The sequence below is a fragment of the Syngnathoides biaculeatus genome, chromosome 3 (genome assembly GCF_019802595.1).
Source record: "Syngnathoides biaculeatus isolate LvHL_M chromosome 3, ASM1980259v1, whole genome shotgun sequence".
Classification (NCBI taxonomy): domain Eukaryota; kingdom Metazoa; phylum Chordata; class Actinopteri; order Syngnathiformes; family Syngnathidae; genus Syngnathoides; species Syngnathoides biaculeatus.
In genome coordinates this window covers 338710-351892 of record NC_084642.1, presented here as the reverse complement: position 1 = coordinate 351892, position 13183 = coordinate 338710, and the positions used below count along the sequence as shown (strand labels likewise).

Genomic DNA, 13183 nt, shown 5'->3' with positions numbered 1-13183 from the left:
AATGATTCCTAACTAAGTGAAACTTATCCCACACTCCCAAACAGCACGCTCAGGGAACCTGTCACGTATTCCAGCGACGGTCGCTGACGTTTTTCTCCTCTTTTACTCCTTCCTCTCCCATATCACCACGCCGCTGCGGCGAGACCTTCAACGTGAAGCTCCGGTTCCCTCCTCCGGGTGAGCCATGGATGACTCTCCTTTGTGCCTCTGGTGTGGTCAGGGGATGTATCTCAGTGGTAGGGTGCATGCTTTGCATGTATGAAGTCTTGGGTTCAATCCCCAGCATCTCCATTCAGTCCAGTGAGATAAGAATAGGTTTTTTTTTTGTGCATCACTATTTTTCTTCATCTTTCCCTGCTTTTCTGAACTGTCTTCTCATGCACCATTCCTGAAGATACTGCAATACCAGGTTGATGCTTGAAGTTGCTGGAGCAAGACACAAATTCATCTCCTGGTTCTTAAAAATCAACAGAACAATTGGTTCCCAGATAAGGAACGCGTGAGATATTAACTACACTTGATCTTACCCAAAAGACCGAGAAGCGATATCAACTTGGCACCAGTAAATACGACCCGATTGTCCAGCCTACAAGCCAAAGCTTTGGTGCCACACAAATTGACTCATGACAATCACTTGTGACTCACATATGACACGTCTTGCAAACATCAATCGATCAACGGTTTACAAGAAATGGCAGCTGTGTTGTTTTCAACATATGAAGTGATGGATGGATTGGTACTTTGTCAAGACAAAACAAAAGTCCTTATGGTTGCTTTCTCAGAGTTCTCATTGACATCATTAGTGCAGGTGCACTGTTCTTGGAGGTACTGCAATCCCAGGTTCATGCGTGGAAAGGACGGAGCAAACCCCTATTCCATCTCCCTGCTCCAAAAATCCATATAATATACGGTCCCCGGATAGGGGACGTATCAGATATTGAACTGACAAGAACAGATTTTTTTCTTTTGTTCACTTTTATTGTCTTAAGACTTTACATTACAAACATTTAAAAAGAGAAAAAACTTTTTACATTTAATTCATAATTTACATAAACATGAAAACTAAAAATAAACAAGACAGTAAATATGGTACGAAAAAGCCTCAATTTTTTCAACTGTGCAGACACGGAATGATCCCTTACTAAGTGAAACTCATCCCACACCCAAACAGCACGCTCAGTGAACCTGCCACGTTGCCCAGTGACGGTCGCCGACGTTCTTGTCTTCTTTTACTCCTTCATCTCCCATAACATCAGGCTGCCGCGCCGACACCTTCACCGTGAAGCTCCGAAGGGAGGCTTTTGGCACCAATGTAGGATTTAGAGAGCATGAGAGAGCAAACTGAAGCCGCTTTAATTTTTCTTTTTAGGTTTCACAGGACTCATTGGATTACAATTTTTTTTCTTCTTCTTTTCCTTTCGGCTTGGCTCGTTCGGGGTCGCCAAAGCGTGTCATCTTTTGCCATCTTAGCCTCTCTCCTGCATCTTCCTCTCTAACCCCAACTGCCCTCATGTCTTCCCTCACCACATCCATAAACTTTCTCTTTGGTCTTCCTCTCGCTCTTTTGCCTCGGAGCTCCATCCTCAGCATCCTTCTACCAATATACTCACTCTCTCGCCTCTGAACATGTCCAAACCATTGAAGTCTGCTCTCTCGAATCTTGTTTCCAAAACATCCAGCGTTGGCTGTCCATCGAATGAGCTCATTTCTAATCCTATCCAACCTGGTCACTCCGAGCGAGAACCTCAACATCTGCATTTCTGCCACCTCCAGTTCAGCTTCCTGTTGTTTCTTCAGTGCCACCGTCTCTAATCCGTACATCATGGCCGGCCTCACCACTGTTTTGTAAACTTTGCCCTTCATCCTAGCAGACACTCTTCTGTCACATAACACACCAGACACCTTTCGCCAGCCGTTCCAACCTGCTTGGACCCGTTTCTTCACTTCCTGACCACACTCTCCATTGCTCTGTATTGTTGACCCCAAGTATTTGAAGTCGTCCACCCTCGCTATCTCTTCTCCCTGTAGCCTCACTCTTCCCCCTCCACTTTTCTCATTCACGCACATATATTCTGTTTTACTTCGGCTAATCTTCATTCCTCTCCTTTCCAGTGCATGTCTCCATCTTTCTAATTGTTCCTCTGCATGCTCCCTCCTTTCACTGCATATCACAATATCATCTGCGAACATCATGGTCCAAGGGGATTCCAGTCTGACCTCATCTGTCAGCCTATCCATTACCACTGCAAACAGGAAGGGGCTCAGAGCTGATCCCTGATGCAGTGCCACCTCCACCTTAAATTCTTCTGTCACACCTAAGGCACACCTCACCATTGTTCTGCTGCCATTATACATGTCCTGTACTATTTTAACATACTTCTCTGCCACACCAAACTTACGCATGCAGTACCACAGTTCCTCTCCTGGTACTCTGTCGTAGGCTTTCTCTACATCCACAAAAACACAATGTAGCTCCTTCCGACCTTCTCGGTACTTTTCCACTAGCATCCTCAAGGCAAATAATGCATCTGCGGTACTCTTTCTAGGCATGACACCATACTGTTGCTCCCATATATTTACTTCTGTCTTGAGTCTAGCCTCCACTACTCTTTCCCATAACTTCATTGTGTGGCTTATCAACTTTATTCCTCGATCATTCCCACAGCTCTGAAGATCGCCTTTGTTCTTAAAAATGGGAACTAAAACACTTTTCTCCATTCTTCAGGCATCTTTTCGCCCACTAGTATTCTGATGAATAAATAAATTGGTCAAAAACTCCACAGCCATTTCTCCAAATTGCTTCCATACCTCCACCGGTATGTCATCAGGACCAACTGCCTTTCCATTTTTCATCCTTTGTAGTGCCTTTCTGACTTCCCCCTTACTAATCATTGCCACTTCCTGGTCCTTCACACTTGCCTCTTCAACTCTTCCTTCTCTCTCATTTTTGTCATTCATCAACTTCTCAAAGTATTCTTTCCATCCATTTAGCACACTACTGGCACCAGTCAACACATTTCCATCTCTATCCTGAATCACCCTTACCCGCTGCACATCCTTCCCATCTCTATCCCTCTGTCTGGCCAACCTGTAGAGATCTTTTTCTTCTTCTTTTGTGTCCAACCTGGTGTACATGTCTTCATATGCCTCTTGTGTAGCCTTTGCCACCTCTACTTTTGCCCTACATCACATCCTGATGTACTACTTTCGCCTCTCCTCAGTCCTCTCAGTGTCCCAGTTCTTCTTCGCTAATCTCTTTCCTTGTATGACTGCCTGTATTTTGGGGTTCCACCACCAAGTCTCCTTCTCTCCTTTCCTACTAGAAGACACACCAAGTACTCTCCTGCCTGTCTCTTTGATCACCTTGGCTGTCGTCGTGCAGTCTTCCGGGAGCTTCTGCTGTCCATCGAGAGCCTGTCTCACCTCTTTCCGAAAGGCCGCACAACATTCTTCCTTTCTCAGCTTCCACCACATGATTCTCTTCTCTACCTTTGTCTTCTTAATCTTGCTACACACCACCATCCTATGCTGTCGAGCTACACTGTCTCCTACCACTACTTTACAGTTAGTAAACTCCTTCAGATTACATCGTCTGCACAAAATATAATCCACCTGCGTGCTTCTCCCTCCGCTCTTGTAGGTCACTATATGTTCCTCCCTCTTCTGGAAATAAGTGTTCACTACAGCCATCTCCATTCTTTTTGCAAAATCCACCACCATCTATCCCTCAAAGTTCCTTCCCTGGATGCCGTACTTACCCATCACTTCTTCATCACCGCTGTTTCCTTTACCAATATGTCCATTACAATCTGCACCAATCACAACTCTCTCGCTGTCTGGGATGCTCAGAACTACTTCATCTAGTTCCTTCCAGAATTTCTCATTCAACTCTAGGTCACATCCTACCTGTGGGACATAGCCGCTAACCACATAATACTTAACACCCTCAATTTCAAATTTCAACCTCATCACTCAACCTGATACTCTTTTCACCTCCAAGACATTCTGAGCCAGCTCTTCCTTTAAAATAACCCCTACTCCATTTCTCTTCCCATCTTCTCCGTGGTAGAATCATTTAAACCCTGCTCCTAAACCTCAAGCCTTACTACCTTTCCACTTGCTCTCTTGGATGCAGAGTATATCAACCTATCTCCTCATCATCATGTCAAACAACTCCTGAGCTTTTCCCGTCATAGTCCCAATATTCAAAGTCCCTACACTCAGTTGTAGGCTGTGTGCATTCTTCTTTTTCTTCTGACGATGGATCCGGTTTCCTCCTCTTCTTTGTCTTCGACCCACATTAGCTGAATTTCCACCGACACCCTGCAGGTTAGCAGTGCCGGGGGCGGGCGTTGTTAACCCGGGCCACGACCGATCTGGTATGGGATTCTTTAGATGAACGCTCATATTTGTTTTTACGCTGGATGCCCTTCCTGACGCAACCCTCTGCATTTATCCGGGCTTGGGACCGGCCTCCAGATTGCACTAGTTTGTGCCCCCATTGGGCTGATAACACAGCATTTATGGCACCAAGCAAGTGTTACACAAAATGAATGGAAATTAATGTTCAGCAAACATTTGTTTTATACAAATGAATTGATTCCTGTGAAGCATGAAAACAATTTCCATCTTAATGCTCACTAAATCCGACATTGGTGAGAAAAACCTCCCTCGAATCTTATGAACAGGACATAAAGGAAGTTGGACACGCACATGTTGGCCAAAAAATCCAGAGCACCATCTCACAAATTGTTTTGTACGCTGTGTACCGTTTCCATCTGGAAGCAAAAAATAATATGTAGTCGCATATAATGTCCATTTTGGACAAAATAAACGTGCATTTCATTGAACCTTTGTTCAGCTGAAATAAACTTTGTACAGATGAGATAGATAAATTTTCAATTTTTCCACTGAAATTGTGGCCCAGTGGCTCAGCTGGTAAAGCATTGGCCTCACAGTTCTGAGGTCCCGGGGTCAATCCCAGACCCTCTTGTGTGGATTTTGCATGTTCTCCATGTGCCTGTGTGGGTTTCCTCCCAAATTCCCAAAACATGCAAGATTAATTGGACACTAAATTCCTGCAAGGTGTGATTGTGTGTGGCTGTTTGTCTCCATGTGCCCTGTGATTGGCTGGCAACCAGATCAGGATGTACCCCGCTTCCTGCCCGTTGACAGCTGGGATAGGCTCCAGCACTCCCCATGACCCTTGTGAGGAGAAGCGGCGAAGAAAATGGATGGATGGATGGATGATTGACTCATTGCCGACGCCATGTTTGTACTGTTGCTTGTCGGCACTGAAGCCTGTCTCCAGGACTTCCTCATTTTGGCAAATAGCCTCGAAGCCATGGTGCTGGGTGATGCAGGTGGCTGTTGGACCCTGTTCCCATTTTGCTGTCTATCTTTTCCTGTTCCCGACAGCACACACACTCGGCCACTGTCAACATGGTCTGGCACATGCCACAAGAACACCTAAAAAAAAAATCAACATAGAGATTGAATTACTGAAATATAAAATAAAAATTTATATTTTTTAAATAAATCTCCATGAAATGATATTTGAAATTTCAGATGGGGTAATAAAATTTACCAATCCTTGTTCTGCAATCTCCCGATATATATTCGGAAGGGTTCATTGGGTCCCTTGTCTTCCTCATTGTCCGAGGAAAAGTCTAGTGCAATCAGTCCAGTCAACGCATATCATCTAAATATGGCTCAAAATGATAGGGTTATATGGCCCCAGTCAGTTTACTCGCTTCTGAGATTTTCTATTCTTCAAAAAGAACTTCAGTCTCAGAAGGGGCGTCAGAAAAAACGGAAAATCGCTGAGCACGTGGAACAGTGTGTTTTCTTTGCCAACTGTCCCAGTGTGACATCTGCAAATGACATCACATGCAATATGACCGCCACTGGGATGTCGATTGACAGTTTTGCAACTTTGGACTTTAATAAAACGCTCTCCTCTCACATTTTCGGACATCATATTATCATCAAACTTCAAATTGACTACTGAGCGCGCTAAATTCCTTACGGTACTGATTGCCCAAGCAATGTAACCTGATCCTCTGCAGCCAGTGATGGGCAAGTGGGGCATGTCATCACAAATTAACACGATGAGTCAGGTGTGTCTTGACCTTCGTGATAGAGGCTCTGCCGAACCCATAGGGTTCGATAAAACCTAGATTAAGAACCACTGACCTCGTCTCAAGCACATATCCATGCGCGGGCAATGCCAGGGAATCGGTTTGCTGGTCCTGGTCATGGATCGCACGAGAGCAACAGTTTCATTCATGAGTTCCATGGGTGCCCGGTGACAGTCGCCGACATTCATTTCTTTGCCACTTCCTCTCCCATAGACTCAGGCCATCGCTGCCGAGACCTTTGGTGTGCTGCTCATTTTCCCTCCTCTGGGTGGGCACAAACAACTCTTCTTTTTGGCTGTGTCCGTGGCCTGCAGCGTGCAGCCTTGATGGAGGCTGCAGCCATTTGGAGCACAGACACAGGATTGGGGTCTGTCTATGCCTCCTTACCAGCAAGTCTCTGGAGGTCCAGATGGCGTCTTTGATGGTGGCAACGGTGAGCCAGTGTCTCTCAAACTCGTGTGTTAGTGCGTCTCTGTGGCGCAATTGGGTAGCGCGTTCGGCTTTTAACTGAGAAGTTGGTAGTTTGAGCCCACCCAGGGACGGTCTCCCAATGTAACATTTACCTCACTTTTGTAGGATGTTAGTAGACCAAAAGCCCCAAAAAGTACAGGTTACTGCGTCTCTGTGGCCCAATTGGTTTGCGCATTCGGCTGTTAACTGAGAGGTTGGTGGCTCGAGCCCACCCAGGGACGTCTCCAAAATGTAACACTTGCCTGGCTTTTGTAGGATGTTAGTAGATCAAAAGCCCAAAAAAGTGTAGTGCAGCATGTCTCTGTGGCGCAATTGGTTACTGTGTTTGGCTGTTTGCTGAGGGGTTGATGGTTCAAACCCACCCAGGGATGGTCCCCCAATGTAACATTTACCTGGCTTTTGTAGTATGTTAGTTGACCAAAAGCCCCAAAAAGTGCAGTTAAGTGTGTCTCTGCGGCGCAATTGGTTAGCGCGTTCAGCTGTTAACCAAGCGGTTGGTGGTTTGAACCCACCCAGGGACGTCTCCAAAATGTAACATTCGCCTGGCTTTTGTAGGATGTTCGTCGCTCAAAAGCCCCAAAAAGTGCAGTTAACTGGGTCTCTTTGGCGCAATTGGTTAGCGCGTTCGGCTGTTAACCAAGAGGTTGGTAGTTTGAGCCCACCCAGGGAGGTCTCCAAAATGTAACATTTGCCTGGCTTTTGTAGGATGTTCCTTCCTTCCTGTGCAAAGAAGTCCGTGTCCCCTTTCAACTTCTATTTATTCACATAAATCACATGATGTGTATGTCTGTGTGTGTGACTGTTTGATTGACTACATCTGTCTGATTGATGACATCTGTTTTCAAGACAATGAGTTCAAAGGTAGAAGTTAGATGGTGCTGTGTAACCAACTACAGTATGTACAAAATGAGAACGTATGAATGATTTCTTTAACACTTATACATTCTCAAGAGGTAGCAAAGTTAATTGGATAAAGGCACCAGGGCTGCAACCACCACATTCACAGAGGTTGTGGGGCTGTCCCAGTAGATACATATCTATCAGCACTGATCACCAGTGTGTTCCAAAGGAGGATCTATCCAGAAGTTGGATCCCACATTCAAAGGGAGCAATGTGGTTTTTATCCCTCCCGTTAGGTGGCCTCGCTCTCTGCTTCTTTGCAGAAGTGGTTGTCAGCTTCGACAAAAAGCTCACAAATGCACCACCATGTCAACAGCTAAATCAGTGCAGTGATGCTGACTTAAAAAATATACAAGTCTAAAAGCTAAACTGTCAATTTACCTCTACATTGTTACCCTCACCTCACAAAAGAGATAAAAGAGATAAGACAGATGAGAAAAAGGAGATAAAAGACTTGAGAGAAATAAAAGAGATAAAAGAGAAATGAGATAAAGAGATAGAGATAAAAAGATTAAAGTTAAGAGAGATAAAAAAGATGAGAGAGGGAAAAAAGTGATGAGAGAGATGAAAGAGACAACAGAGATAGAGATGAGAGAGATAAAAGGGATGAGAGCAATAAAAGGGATGAGAGAGAAAACAATTGTCATCACTCACTCAAATATATATAGGGTTCCCTTGTTATTTGCGAGGGTTGCACTTCTTTTATGTCCCCACTACAATTATTTCTATGTAGCCTGAGCTTTTTTTTTTCATCGCGACCTGACGCCATAGGCAGGTGGCAACAAAGCAAAAAATCGAATCATTTCATAAACTGATTCGGTTCAGTTCCTTTACTAAAAAGATTCTTTCTTCAGAACATCCATCCCATCCATTTTCTTAGCCGCTTATCCTCACAATGGTCGTGGGAGTGCTGGAGCCTATCCCAGCTGTCAGCAGGCGGGAGGCGGAGTACACCCTGAACTGGTTCCCAGCCAATCGCAGGGCGCATAGAGACAAACAGCCGCACTCACAATCACACCAAGGGGCAATTTAGAGTGTCGAATTAAAGTTGCATGTTTTTGGGATGTGGGAGGTAACCGAAGTGCCTGGAGAAAACGCACATAGGCATGGGGAGAACATGCAAACTCCAAAAAGGGAGGGCTGGGATTGAACCTGTGTCCTCAGAACTATGAGCCATATGCTTAAGAGCTGCTCCACCGTGCTGGCCAATAACGCACCATGTCTTCATTTTTTTCTTTTTTTTTTACATGGATATTAAATAAAACAACAAAAAGCCTGGTTTGGTGGTTCAGGATTGCTTCTCTGCTCTTTGCAGATGATGTGGTTCTGTTGGCTTTATCAAGCCGTGATCGCCAACGCTCACTGTCGCGGTTCGCCGCTGAGTGTGGAGCGGCTGGGGTGAGAATAAGCACCTCCAAACCTGAGACCATGATCCTAAGTCAGAATGGTCCTCTCTTAAATAGCATGATCATCTGACGAATAGGGTGAAGGTTTTAGCCCTCAGGCCAATGCCAAAGGCTCCGTAGCTCAGTGGTTAGAACATTGGTCTAGTAAACCAGGGGTTGTGAGTTAAATTCTCACTGTAGCCTCTAAATAACATTACCTGCAAATTCTGAATTGTTCAACCACATAATGAAAACTTTAGTTGGTTAACCTGCATGGTGGCTCAATAACAACTGTCTCCTTTCGGCTTTCTCTTATGTTTGTTCTTAAGAAAAATGTTAATTAACTCAAGTCTTCGAGCGCCTCTTGAGCATGTGGAATCAATTCCTCCATTCTCCATTTGACTTCTTTTTGTCTGGTGACTTTTTTTTACTCTTGTTGTGTATTTTGCCACTGTGTTGCTCTCAACTATGTGAGATAAGTATGTGTATGACATAAGATAAAACCTAAGTGGGTGGATCAGCTGGCAAAGCGTTGGCCTCACAGTTCTGAGGACCTGGGCTCGATCCGCCCCGCCTGTGTAGAGTTTGCATGTTCTCCCCGCGCCTACGTGGATTTTCTCCGGGCACTTTCCTCCCACATCCCAAAAACATGCAACAGTAATTGGACACTCTGTATTGCCCCTAGTTGTGATTGTGTGTGCGGCTGTTTGTCTTTATGTGCCCTGCGATTGGCTGGCAACCAGTTCAGGGTGCACCGCGCCTCCTGCCTTTTGACAGCTGGGATTGGCTCCAGCATTTCCCGTGACCCTTGTGAGGACAAGCGTGAAAGAAATGGATGGATGGATGGATTGATGGATGGATGGATGGAAAACCTAAGTGAGGAGGATTAATCTTAGAAAGTAAGAGAGACAAGTCTACTTCAAAGGAATTCTATGACTTATTTGGTGCTGGCTCAGTCAGCCATGTCATAGGTGACCACCAGGGTTTATCACCAGGCTACAAGGCTGTAGGAATAATTGTGAATATAATTATCATACATCTGCTTCCAATAAAAAAATGCATTGCTCTGCTCTAGATAAAGTGGCACCGGCTTAACAGGAGATAGATAAGACATCGATGGTGAGTACGAAACTCACTCACTCATGAGGAATGAGTGCATTTGCGCAACTGAGTGACTGGGGCAGAACCAAACCTCAAGAATACTAGTCCCTATCGAGTAAACAAATTAGTCGATAAAACAGAGAAAAGGACAACGTATGTCCTGTCCATACTTGAGCTCCATGAAACGTGTACTCGCGGGCCATAGTTTGCCCACCCCTGGACGACTGGCACCTCCAAAAGTGATCTTGCACAAGTTTTTTAGGTATGAGCAATCATTTAGATGATTTGATTTTACTTTGACTTACTGGTGTAAACTTCATCCAACCTTTATATGAGTCATTTCCCTTCACAATAAGCAGCAGAATTAGATGTTATTTTTTTTTAAGTCAAACAACTGTGAATACACAACAGTTTAACTCTTCCATATTCCAATTAATTTAGTTTTTTTCTTGAAGGAACTGAATAGAAAAATTTCTGACATGTGTTTGATTCATATTTAGACCAATAAATATCCTGGTTCAATTTAGAATGGCTAAAGTTAACAGTCAGCCAGCTCTACATTCTCATTTGCTGACTCCCACGTCAATCACCAGACCATCCTCGACCTTTAAAAGACTGATTGAAAGGCAAAGATATTATGGTGGGGAATGTGAGCATGTTGACCCTAAGAGGACATTGTTGTATCCATCCATCCATCAATCCATTTTCTTTGCCACTTATCCTCACAAGTGTCACAGGACTGTTGAAGCCTGTCAGAGCTATCTTCAGGCAGGTGGTGGGGTTCACCCTGAACTGGTTGCCAACCATTCACAGGGCACATGGAGACAAACAACACTTGCACTCAAAATCACATCTTGGGGCAATTTAGAGGTTCCATGGAATGCATGTTTTTGGGATGTGGGAGGAAACTGGCCTGCCCAGAGAAAACCCACGCAGGTACAGAGAGAACATGCAAACTCCACACAGGCGGGGCTGGACTTTGATCCTACGTCCGCAGAACTGTGAGGCCAACACTCAACAGCTGCGCCACCTTGCCGCCTCTTGCTTAGATAGTAGCAATAAAACAAACAAAATGAAAACGTGCATTAATTTGTTTGGTGACGTTGGACTGCTTTTATTTTTAACACTACTGCATATAAGTTGCATCACAATGGTTCAAAATGAGATTGTGTGGAGATCGAGATTTGGAAAGTGAGACTGAGAGAATTGTGGCAAGTTTCACGATGAGTACCAACAATAAGCGTCATTTCTAAGTTTGGGATCACTTTGATCTCATACAAACCAAATAATGTTTCATGCAGTGTTTGGCAGATGTATAATGTGTTCTTCACTGACCTGAAAGACGGTGGTTTGTTCGACGGGACATATTTGGACAGAAATCTCATTCACCTTTGCTTCCTGGGAATAATTCAGGTAAGGTGTGTAATTTAATGTTCAATTTTCAAACAATGAACATGTAGGTCTATTTTTCATGGATCCACAACAGGAAGTTACATTAACAAAGTAGTTGTTTAAAGTCGAGTAAATCAGATGCCGTTGCAATCGTTTTAATGATTATGACCTCGTGTGTTACCTAAATAAAGGCTGCAGTGACTCTTGGCCCGCGCTGTATTTTTTTTAGCACAATCCTGCACTTGTTTTCACGTCAGGTCCGGAGCTGTCCATGGACCTGACACATCTGAAGCCATGCAACTAATTTTCTGCTCTTGGACACTTTATTTCATGTTATATTTCCCTCATTTGCTTCATAAAAACAGCAACTTTTAAAATGATTTGCTTCAAGTTATACTATCACCAAAATGCCCGACATAACATGAATAATAAATTGTTCTCTTACTATCTATAATGCAGCAACGTTAAACCCTTTCTCCTGGATGAATAAGATGAGACCATCCATGTGTGGGATGTACACATCATGAGACCATCGAAGAATCCCACGGTACCCAGTGGCTGTCCCCAAATCATGTACGTGTTCTCATAAGTCCACTCAACTTATGACTGCATATCCCCATTTGACAAAACTGATGTTGTGTTGGAGTGACTGCAGATTTTGTCCAGCAGTGCCATGTGACACAGACATCTGCAATATTCTTGTGGTGGAGCCACAGATATATCTTCCAGCTGATCCTTAGCAGGCATTAGATCTTTACCTCTATTTGAGGCACGAGATAATAACTGGCCTCTAATTTGAGACTTAACTACCTTTGGACTCCTTATCTGAACATTTGTTTCAACGGGTATTCACATTCCATTATGGTTTACTGCAGGGGTGTCAACTTTTTTTTTTTTTTTGCAGGCCACACTGTCATGGCCAGAACACAAGGCTGAACCCAAAATGCATGACTCACAAGACCGGGTACAGTGCGGGAGTTTTCTTTATTCAATCCACATTTGGTACACGGGCAAGCAGTCCAGCAAGGCAGCAGTTATAGAGTTAGCAGGCGTAAGAGGAAGGTCGGGAACGAGGCGGGGTTCGGTACACGGGATAGCAAGGGCATAGAAAAAGGAGTTGCGGGAATGTGACATGAGTCCAACGATCTGGCGAAGACCAGCCCGCAGGCGCGATAATATATACAATAGCTCCATCCAGAACTGACACCTTCGGCGTGGTCTCATCTCACACCCTCGACGATTCACCTCCCTTAGCAAATTCCCCTTTTAACTTGCAAATTGTACTTTTGTACTTGCCACGTTGTTCGGTAGCCAAACAGCTGTCCAGGTCCACGAATTTCCAGTTGAATGGCCCGAATTACGACATTTTCAGATGAATAATTCTTTCTGCGATAAAACCCGGCTTTGTTCAATTTGCTTTTCAAAGACCTCCAGCTAATTTGTATACCATGTAAGCGTAACATCATGTCCACAATCACATCATATGAGTGGCCCTCTTTAAAATACTCGATGCGCTCCTGTGGTAGACCTCGTCCTTCCATTGGGTCGATATCCCTCAAAGACACTGAAGATCTACCACATTTATGGCAAAATCATGCCAAGTGCATGAGGTGATGGCCGTAGAATGGACAAAACATGACGTCATCTCGATCGTGAAACAAGATGTGGCTCTTCCTATCCAGCAAGGCGATCCCGAAAAGAATATACCCTCCCTTTCCGGTTCGTGTTTTGGCTTTTGGTGTGGTGTTTTGCCCTTCTCAGCCCCCCTGATTTTGTTTTTGTGTTTTGCACTTT

General features: G+C 44.4%; 2 pseudogenes; both read right to left on the bottom strand.

The window, feature by feature from the left end:
• Nucleotides 1–372: 372 nt before the first annotated feature.
• Nucleotides 373–547, bottom strand: LOC133498686 (U2 spliceosomal RNA; annotated as a pseudogene).
• Nucleotides 548–803: 256 nt separating this feature from the next.
• Nucleotides 804–1019, bottom strand: LOC133498685 (U2 spliceosomal RNA; annotated as a pseudogene).
• Between the last annotated feature and the right edge of the window lie 12164 nt (nt 1020–13183).